This window comes from Pagrus major, chromosome 1, assembly GCF_040436345.1.
Source record: "Pagrus major chromosome 1, Pma_NU_1.0".
In the NCBI taxonomy this organism is placed as follows: Eukaryota; Metazoa; Chordata; class Actinopteri; order Spariformes; family Sparidae; genus Pagrus; species Pagrus major.
The window spans coordinates 15,975,295-15,985,699 of record NC_133215.1 but is presented as its reverse complement, the minus strand read 5'-3'; the positions used below and the strand labels follow the sequence as shown (position 1 = coordinate 15,985,699).

General features: G+C 43.1%; 1 long non-coding RNA gene across 1 annotated transcript; it reads left to right on the top strand.

Moving 5' to 3' along the window:
• The first annotated feature begins 6,837 nt into the window (after positions 1-6,837).
• LOC141005191 (uncharacterized) lies at positions 6,838-7,873 on the top strand. The gene is made up of 2 exons (XR_012179846.1): positions 6,838-6,962; positions 7,447-7,873. It is a non-coding gene; the product is annotated as an uncharacterized lncRNA (long non-coding RNA).
• Positions 7,874-10,405: the final 2,532 nt, after the last annotated feature.

Below are 10,405 nucleotides of genomic sequence, written 5' to 3'. Positions count from 1 at the left end.
GGGCCGATCCTCCGTTCGTTAGACTGACGGAAAAGCACGAGAGGGAAGCACAAGGAGATAACCCCACGCATGTGTTTGGTGAAACCGAGAGCTCAGAGAAAACTGTTGAAAAGAGAGGAAAAGTGTGTGAGAGGAGGTGCAGCGTCGCCGAGCATGTTCGCTTACACTGGCGGATCAGGATAGTTGTTGACTTACCTTTGAAACTCCGGTGAGTGAAGGCATTGATTATGTGTAGCTGTCGGCTAATACGGCCGTCGGCTAATACGGCCGTCGGCTAGCTAATTGGTCACGTTAGTATCATTTAGCACGGTAGAATGTGAGTTAAAACCAGTCGGAGTATTTTGGGAAGTTATACATGCTGAATATTGCTGAATATTGTATTGCTATATGGTGTTAATAAGTTCATCAGTTCGCATGAAAGCACTGTTAAAAAGGTGTAAAGGTTAAAAACATGTTACTGTGTTATTTAAAATGCTGAATTTCATTGTGAATGTGGATGTGAGGAAATTCATGTCTAAATACTGTTAAAAACTAGTAAATTCATGGGAGATTATCTCTATAAGTTAAAAAAGTGAAGAAATCTTGATTTGATTGAATCTGATATTTCATTTATGATGATATCATTTTTATTGAAGATGATAAGTAATTTGATTTGTTGTCTGCACAATATGTGTAGACTGGTTTTTGGTGACCCCGGATCCACTGAGAGAAGTTGAAGATTGATGGCGAGCGACGCCCACCAGAAGAACTCTGAGGATTTCTGTTAGTAGACTGGCCAGCTACTACAAGGTCCCACTGTCAGATCGTCTTGGAATGCAACAGGATTTCCCAGATTAGTCAGGCCACACCCAAACCAGACCACACTACCTTACCTGCTGCTGCTGAGAAGTCAGCCCCTCTCTTGTCACCTGAGCAGATCAGTATACCTGAGGTACAAAGGGTGATAGTTGAACACATTGTAAAAAGCAGTGACTTGTCCCAAACTTACCCAAGCTCCTCTAAGTTCAGACCGTTCTCAGGAAAGAGCCCCTGTCCAAATATGGAAGTTGAATATGACAGTTGGCGGAGTAATGTGGAGTTTTACTTTGCAGATCCCTCTGTCCCGGAAAGACAGGTGGTCCGGAAGATCATAGAGAGTCTCTTACCTCCCGCTGCCAACATTGTCAAACATCTGGGCCCTCTTTCCAAGCCAGACGATTTCTTGACCCTTCTTGACTCAGCCTATGGGACAGTGGATGATGTTGATGAGCTGTTTGCAAAATTTCTCAGCACCAATCAGAATGCAGGTGAAAAACCCTCTGCCTATTTACATCGCTTACAGACCACACTGAGCAAAGTTGTAAAAGGTGGTGGTGTTCCTGCCGCAGACCTTAATCGTCAACTGCTGAAACAATTCTGCAGAGGGTGTTGGGACAATAGTTTAATCATTAGCCTTCAGTTGGAACAACAGAAATCCCAGCCCCCCACATTCTCCGAACTGTTGTTGCGGCTACGAACAGAGGAGGACAAACAAGCTGCAAAATCTAGCCGCATGAAGCAGCACCTTGGGTTCTCAAAATTAAAGGTGCAGTCCAATCCTTTAAGTGTGTACTCAGATAGTGACATGACAGCTAGTACTGATGAGACGACGCACACATCGACAAAGAAACTACAAAAGCAAATAGCTCAACTTCAGAGTCAGCTCACATCCCTCAAAGCTTCCATAGATGTGCCCACTACCAAAAAGTCACAGACAAAAGCAGCACAGCCAAAGAAAGGTAAGCTAAAAGAGACAGATAGCCACATCCCAGTGGGTGAAAGTGTAAGCAAGAGTAGCAGGAGGCCTCGGCCCTGGTATTGCTTTAACTGTGGTGAGGACGGCCATATTGCTCCCACATGTGACAATGAGCCCAATCCTGATGTTGTTGAATCCAAACGAAAAGAACTAAAAGCAAAGCAAAAGGCCTGGGAAGAGCAAAACAAGGCTGATTTAAACTAAGTACTGTTCCAGTTGAGGGACAGACTGGAACAAATAACACTGAAAGTCCCACGCCTAAAGCTTTTCTGAAAACCTCATCATACAAACCCAAATTAAAGCACCAGGAAAAATTTCCAGAAGGGCTAATTGGCGGGAAATGCACAGCTAATGTTATTGTAGCTGGAGTTAAGTGCAATTCCTTGTTGGACACTGGGTCACAAGTGACCACAATATCAGTGTCATTCTATAATGAGAACCTATCAGACAGACCTATACAGCCTATCAGTGATTTTGATGTTGAGGGTGCAAATGGGCAAGCAGTACCTTACCTGGGTTATATAGAGGTCAGCCTTGAGTTCCCAAAAGAGTTCATTGACACGCTGCCAGAGATCTCCACATTAGCTTTAGTTGTTCCTGATTTGCGCTCCAACACTGATTTGCCAGTATTGATAGGCACAAATGTTCTTGATCTGCTGTATAGTGAGCATTGTCAGGACAGAGCTACATCTGACATTTCCTCTGCCTATAGCTATAGGCAAATTCTCAAAACTCTCAAACTCAGGCACACAGCAACAACCACCGGGAGGATTGGTTTGTTGACATTAAAGAATAACAAACAACATGTCATTCCAGCACGTGATAGGGTCAGTCTTGAAGGCTCCATTAACGCAAGAAACCCCATTTGTGAGAAATGGGCAATATTGGAGCAACCAAGTTCATCCGCCTTACCTGGGGGAATCTTTGTTGACTGCTGCCTTGTCACGTTGCCCGACCATGGTCCTCCTACGTTTCCTGTGTGGGTCAGAAATGAGACAGAGCATGATATAACTCTTCCAACCAACTGTGTTCTTGCTGAGCTGCATGTAGCTGATCAAGTTCTTACCCCTCAGAGCTCTTCTGGATCAGACTCTGTTACTGCAGCATGCTGTAGTGCATCTACTCAATCCTCCAGTCAGCCAAAAGAGGCTGAGTTGACATTCGACTTCGGTGATTCGCCTCTGTCTGAGGAATGGAAGGACAGAGTGACACAACGTCTCCGTACTTACTCTGATGTGTTCTCATGGCACGATCTTGATTTTGGCCATGCTACGAGAGTCAAGCACAAAATAAAGCTCAAGGATGAGGCGCCATTTAAACAACGATCAAGACCCATTCACCCTAATGACTATGAGGCGGTGAGGAAGCATCTTCAAATGCTTTTGGAAGCTGGGGTGATAAGAGAGTCAGAATCCCCCTATTCTTCACCCATTGTTGTAGTCAAAAAGAAAAACGGCGATGTTCGCCTGTGTGTTGACTATCGCAAACTTAACACACAGACCATAAGGGATGCCTATGCGCTGCCAAACCTTGAAGAGACTTTTTCAGCCCTTTCTGGTTCAAAATGGTTTTCAGTAATGGATTTGAAGTCCGGTTACTATCAGATTGAGATGGAGGAGGAGGACAAGCCCAAAACTGCTTTTGTCTGCCCTCTGGGGTTTTATGAGTTTAACCGAATGCCACAAGGGATAACCAACGCACCCAGCACCTTTCAGAGGCTGATGGAGAGGTGCATGGGAGACATCAACCTCAAGGAGGTCCTGGTATTTCTTGATGACTTAATCGTGTTCTCAGATTCTCTAGAGGAGCATGAGAAAAGGCTGCAACATGTTCTCCTGCGGTTGAGGGAGAACGGCTTAAAGCTGTCTCCACCAAAGTGCAGATTCTTCCAGACATCTGTGCGGTATTTGGGCCATATTGTCTCAAGGGAAGGAGTTGAGACCGATCCTGAAAAAAGTGCTGCCACAAAGACCTGGCCCATACCGCAGACACTGAAACAGCTCCGGTCATTCTTAGGATTCGCCGGCTATTATCGCCGTTTCATTAAAGATTATTCTAAGATTGTGAAGCCTTTGAATGACCTCACAGGAGGTTACCCACCACTGAGGAAAGGTCAAAAGACAGTTAATTGTGCTGGCAAGTATTTCAATCCCAGAGCACCTTTTGCAGAGAGGTGGACCCCTGCTTGCCAAGCAGCTTTTGAGTGTATCAAAGAGAAACTGACTTCTTCTCCTGTACTGGCGTTTGCCAACCCAAAGATCCCGTATGTCCTTCACACGGATGCCAGCTCAACCGGACTAGGCGCCGCTCTATACCAGGAGCAGGAAGGGAAAATGCGGGTAATTGCTTACGCCAGCCGGGGAGTGACACCAAGTGAGAGCAGATATCCAGCTCACAAGTTGGAATTTCTTGCCTTGAAATGGTCGATAGTTGAAAAATTTCATGATTACCTCTATGGTAACACCTTTACGGTGGTGACGGATAACAATCCGCTAACATATGTACTCACCTCCGCTAAACTGGATGCAGCAAGCCATCGTTGGTTAGCCGCCCTATCCACCTTTGACTTCCACATCAGATACAGGGCTGGGAAAGCTAACCAGGATGCTGATGGTTTGTCACGGCGGCCCCATCATGAGTTGGCTGCAGACCATGACTCTCTTGAGGAAGCAGAGCGCATCCAACAGCTCACCTCACGCCTTCTGTTATCGTCCTCATCCGACCACTGCTTAGACTCACACACCGTTGCAGCTGTGTGTCACAAACATCTTCTTGGTGAGACAGACAACCAGTTGCCTTCCATTACATTGGTTGAGTCTTTGGCTATTCATGCTGATGCCGTACCTGATGTGTATGGTGAAGAGGAGACATTTGGTCAAGTGACAGTGCCTTTGTTTTCTAAAGCCGACCTCAGGGAACAGCAGGAAGCCGATCCAAACATAAGTCATGTGATTAAGTTGCTGAAATCAGGTGTTGATGTCCCACGTAACATCAAGGTTGACTCACCTGATGTCAGGTTGATGCTGAAAGAGTGGAAACGCTTTGAGATGAGAGATGGTCTTCTAACCAGGGCACGGCAGTGTCATGGTCAAACAGTCTATCAGCTTGTTCTTCCAGCTGCCTTAAGGCCAACAGTTTTCAAGCTCCTCCACGATGACATGGGGCACATGGGGTGGGAGCGTACCCATGACTTGATAAGGTCAAGATTTTATTGGCCAAGAATGGCTGCAGATATTGAGACCAAGATAAAGACCTGTGGGCGGTGTGTGAGAAGAAAATCCCAGCCTGAAAAGGCAGCATCTTTGGTCAATATCAGGACATCACGACCAATGGAATTGGTCTGTATGGATTTCTTGTCCTTGGAGCCAGACAGCAAGAATACCAAGGACATTTTAGTCATGACAGATCACTTCACAAAATATGCTGTTGCCTTACCTACGCGAGATCAAAAAGCTACAACGGTTGCAAAATGTCTTTGGGATCACTTCTTGGTACACTATGGGTACCCGGAGCGCCTTCATAGCGACCAGGGCAGAGATTTTGAATCACGTGTCATCAAGGAGCTCTGCGCTATGACAGGTATCCGGAAAGTGAGAACGAGCCCATATCACCCGAGGGGCAACCCAGTTGAGCGGTTCAACCGTACGCTCCTCAACATGCTGGGCACATTGAAGGAGGAGCAGAAAGTTCATTGGCGTGATTTTGTGAAACCTCTTGCTCACGCATACAACTGCACCAGAAATGAGGTCACTGGGTTCAGCCCTTATGAACTGATGTTTGGGCGACAGCCCCGGCTACCAGTCGACTTAGCCTTTGGGTTCTCAGTAAAGGATAAAGAGCCAGTGCCTCACTCTCAGTATGTCCGCCATCTAAAAGCTCGTCTGGAGGAGAGCTACCGGCTTGCCCTGGAGAACTCAGCAAAATTGGCTGAGCGAAACAAAAAGCGGTTTGATAAGCATGTCAGAGAAGCTACTCTCCAAGTTGGTGATCGAGTCTTGGTCAGGAATCTTCGCCTGCGAAACAAGCACAAATTGGCAGACAAATGGGAGTCCACTGTGTACCGTGTTTTGAAACAGATGGAGAACTTACCTGTATACACAGTTCTTCCAGAGGGTGAAGATGGCCCCGCCCGCACCCTCCATCGGGATCTTTTGCTTCCTTGTGGTCATTTGTCTGAAACTGAGAATGAAAGTGCAACAGAAAGGCCAAAACCTCCCCAACGGCCGAGAACTAGGCAAAGCTCTCCTCAGTTACAGCAGCCTGACTATTCTGACTCTGAGGATGAGTATGTAGGTTTTCAGGGAGACCCACCTGTTCATACAGAGACATTCATTAAGGTGTATGATAAAAACAGACACTTAGAACCCCATATTGTATCTGATGAGCATGATGAGCCCGAGACCTCTAACACCCCATTACCTCTTACTGTAGGTGACCCTCAGACCATGCCAGATGAGGTAATGGAGGCTGGTCCTGACACTGACAGAATGGAGGGTGAACAGGGGTCTGATGACATAGTAGAGTCATCTAGTGAGGAGGTTGCAGGCAATACTGATACAGACGATATGCATGTGTTAGATCTGGAGGACATGGACAATGACCATTCAAACACTGACATACCTGACCGACAGACTGTGGAAGAGATTGAAACAGTTAAGACGAACAGTGACAACACAGACATGAGGAAATCAGACAGGGTAAGGCGAGCACCAGGTCGGTTTCATTACCCACAGCTAGGTAAACCTCTGATTTCCTTTGCTCAGAGTTTTCTCGAGGGTTTTAATCAAGCACTTGATTTATTTAGTAACGGTTCTGATCAACCAATTTATGATGTTTAAATCTCAGCATTAAGCACATGATGGGACTCATGCTAATTAAAGGGGGGAGGGTGTAACCCACACACTAAAAAGTGTTTGGTTACTATAGGGTTAACTCTTCGCGTTGTTTGTTTTGAACCTGTCGGCACCTGTACTGACGTCAGGGCCGATCCTCCGTTCGTTAGACTGACGGAAAAGCACGAGAGGGAAGCACAAGGAGATAACCCCACGCATGTGTTTGGTGAAACCGAGAGCTCAGAGAAAACTGTTGAAAAGAGAGGAAAAGTGTGTGAGAGGAGGTGCAGCGTCGCCGAGCATGTTCGCTTACACTGGCGGATCAGGATAGTTGTTGACTTACCTTTGAAACTCCGGTGAGTGAAGGCATTGATTATGTGTAGCTGTCGGCTAATACGGCCGTCGGCTAATACGGCCGTCGGCTAATACGGCCGTCGGCTAGCTAATTGGTCACGTTAGTATCATTTAGCACGGTAGAATGTGAGTTAAAACCAGTCGGAGTATTTTGGGAAGTTATACATGCTGAATATTGCTGAATATTGTATTGCTATATGGTGTTAATAAGTTCATCAGTTCGCATGAAAGCACTGTTAAAAAGGTGTAAAGGTTAAAAACATGTTACTGTGTTATTTAAAATGCTGAATTTCATTGTGAATGTGGATGTGAGGAAATTCATGTCTAAATACTGTTAAAAACTAGTAAATTCATGGGAGATTATCTCTATAAGTTAAAAAAGTGAAGAAATCTTGATTTGATTGAATCTGATATTTCATTTATGATGATATCATTTTTATTGAAGATGATAAGTAATTTGATTTGTTGTCTGCACAATATGTGTAGACTGGTTTTTGGTGACCCCGGATCCACTGAGAGAAGTTGAAGATTGATGGCGAGCGAAGCCCACCAGAAGAACTCTGAGGATTTCTGTTAGTAGACTGGCCAGCTACTACAAGGTCCCACTGTCAGATCGTCTTGGAATGCAACAGGATTTCCCAGATAAGCACATGAGCACATACACTAATACCTACCCGGGTAGTGTACATTAGAAACCCAAGACCAACAATACAAAGAACAGTACCAGTACAACAAGAACTGAACGAAAGAGACTGGATACAGAGACAATTATTTCTTTCCAGAGAATTTTATTTTTTTATTTTTTTATTTTTATTAAAAGTAAAGAGAGCTCTATTTTATTTGGGGTATTTTTCAGTCACTGTAATTGTGATATTTTTGTGTTTGTGTACTGAAATAAAACTGTCAGATTATTTACCTTATCTATGTTCTCTATTACTCCTTAGAACCTAGGTTTCAATTAGCACAGATTTAATACCGGTGCTACATGTACAATTCTGAGATGCTTATACTCTACTACTTAAGCATTTATATTTGATGCTACTTTAAACCTCTACTTCACTACATTTATCTGACAGCTGAAATTACTTTTCAGGTTAAGATTTTATGCATAAATAAAATATATCATAGGGTTAAAAATATAAAGATGTGGAGGACTCCATATGGACGTAAGGACACAATTCACCAAAACGTGTTTGAAGGATGTTGACCATGACTTCCATTCTATATCATTCTTATGCCAGTCATTGTAAGTGTTGACTTGTGTCTTAAAGATATTGCAGTGTAACTATGGTAATGCCAGTGCAATGTTGTGGGTTACAGGGCAGAACGTGACAGCGCCATCTTGTGTGAAATGGAGTGTGTGTGTTTTATCCCAGCAACCTCCACAATACATTGGTAAAGATTAAACAAATCAGCCCCCAATGTTTTTGACAGCAGGGTCTTTGAATTGTTAGTCCCACCAAAGGGGCATTGTTCAAATTATCCAGTATTTCACAAAAAAAGGAAACATTAGTCCCAAGTCCAAAACATGCTGTCCCACACTCCCCACATGAGGAAGACTCACATAGACTTAGACTAAAAATATTCATGATATCTATATTTTGAAAATCAACAAGTAAAAATCATATAGTTAGTGAGTAAAATGTATATTTCACTAGGTGTAATATCAATTTCATACTGTGCAATGTCATTATTTGACTCAGGTGTGATATCATTCAGCTGTGCAATTTCAATATTCCTATGTGCAATGGTGAAAATTCAACCGTTGAGTTTGTTTTTTGTTTATATTGTTCTTACGGTTTAATTTCCTCCTGTTCATATCTTGCTTTTGTTTTTATTGTTTTTTTTTTATTGATGCTTATCTCTATTTTGCTATCCCTGCTGCTGTGACAATGCATGTTTCCCCATTGTGGGACTAATAAAGGATGATCTTATCTTATCTCATAATCTGCAACAAAAATTTAGTTTTAAAATGTTCTGCGTGGACTAAAATGAGATACAATAGGCAACATATTTTAGTCCCAGGGATGCCTCAGGTTAGCTTTCTACTTGTGGTGATTGAATTCATGTGTCAAAAAATATAAACGTGGTGTTCATTTGTAAAGATTATAATGCATTTTCAGAAAAGTTGAACATTAGCAGGCTGTTTTCAATCCTGGTCCAACATTCAACTTACACTGGGAGCCAATGGAATAAACCACATAACTGTATTTAAAGTTTTTAAAGCTTTAGTAGGTCCATATAGATCAGGTGCAACACGGGACACTGTTCTGCATTACTGAGTTCTTTAACTTTTGATACTTTAAGTAAATTTTGTTAAGAATGCCTCTGCACCTTTACTAAAGTAGGGACTTTTACTCGTAAGGAAAAGATTGTTTTTGATTTTTATTGGAACTTTAAAGGAAGTGGATAGATCAAGGGTTTCAATAGTTGTCTGCAGCCCTTATGTGTGGAGATGTTCTTCCTTCGTTTACAGCATGTGTCATGAGGATCCTTTGGACCAATTTCTTCCAGCAAACCCACTTTCCCATATAGCTATGAACCTGGCCTTCTATGATGGACCACAGCTGTTAAATACACTTCACAAAGATATCTAGGCTTTTTAGAAAACATCCTTCGCTCCATGGGAATTCAGAGATGCTGCAGATAATATAATTGACGAACCACCTCAAGAAATCATAAAAATTCATGCGTAAATTGTAATGAGGCAATACACTACTCATTTACGGGGGGGGGGGGGGGGGGGGGCTGCCTCTCTCACCACAACTTTCAATTCAAGAACACCTGAGCCTTATGCCCAGCTCATCTCACCTTCATTTTAACCATGTGGAATAAATCAGAACGAGACAAAGTCCTCTTGGCTTCATAAAAAAGCAGCCGCCTAGCTGTGATTGAATTTGCAAGCGCATGCAAAAACAGTGCCACTGTCCTCTCAGCAGAAAGCAGATGAATGCCATGCTGTTCTATCACACCAGTTTATGAGTACCACATTTCCTTCTGCTGCTAGAGATATTGTATTTTGTGACTGTGGTCATAGTTGGATGGCAGTTGTATCCAGTAAAACCGCGATTTTCTGATCAGTTGTCTCAGCCTTGGTGATATTTGCTTGTCTCAAATCAGCAAGGCACAATCTAAGTTGCTTTGAGTCAAGCAATAAAAACCTGCATCATAAGGAAATGAAATACAAGCAGCTACAATATGATGCTTTTTTTAAATTTGTTTTGTGAAAGCTCATCAATGTCAGAAGCCAGATATTGAAAGATATGAATGTTAATGTTGCAGCAGTCCCTGCTGCTCTCATCGATGTTAATATTCTTGGCGACAAATGTTGTCTCCAAAATGTCATTAGAATGCTGACATTATGCCTTCTGTGATGTTTTTGTTTTCACAGGTTTCCTGGGCTTTAAAGTAATACTCCCTAAACAAAACAAGAAAGTGCTTCACG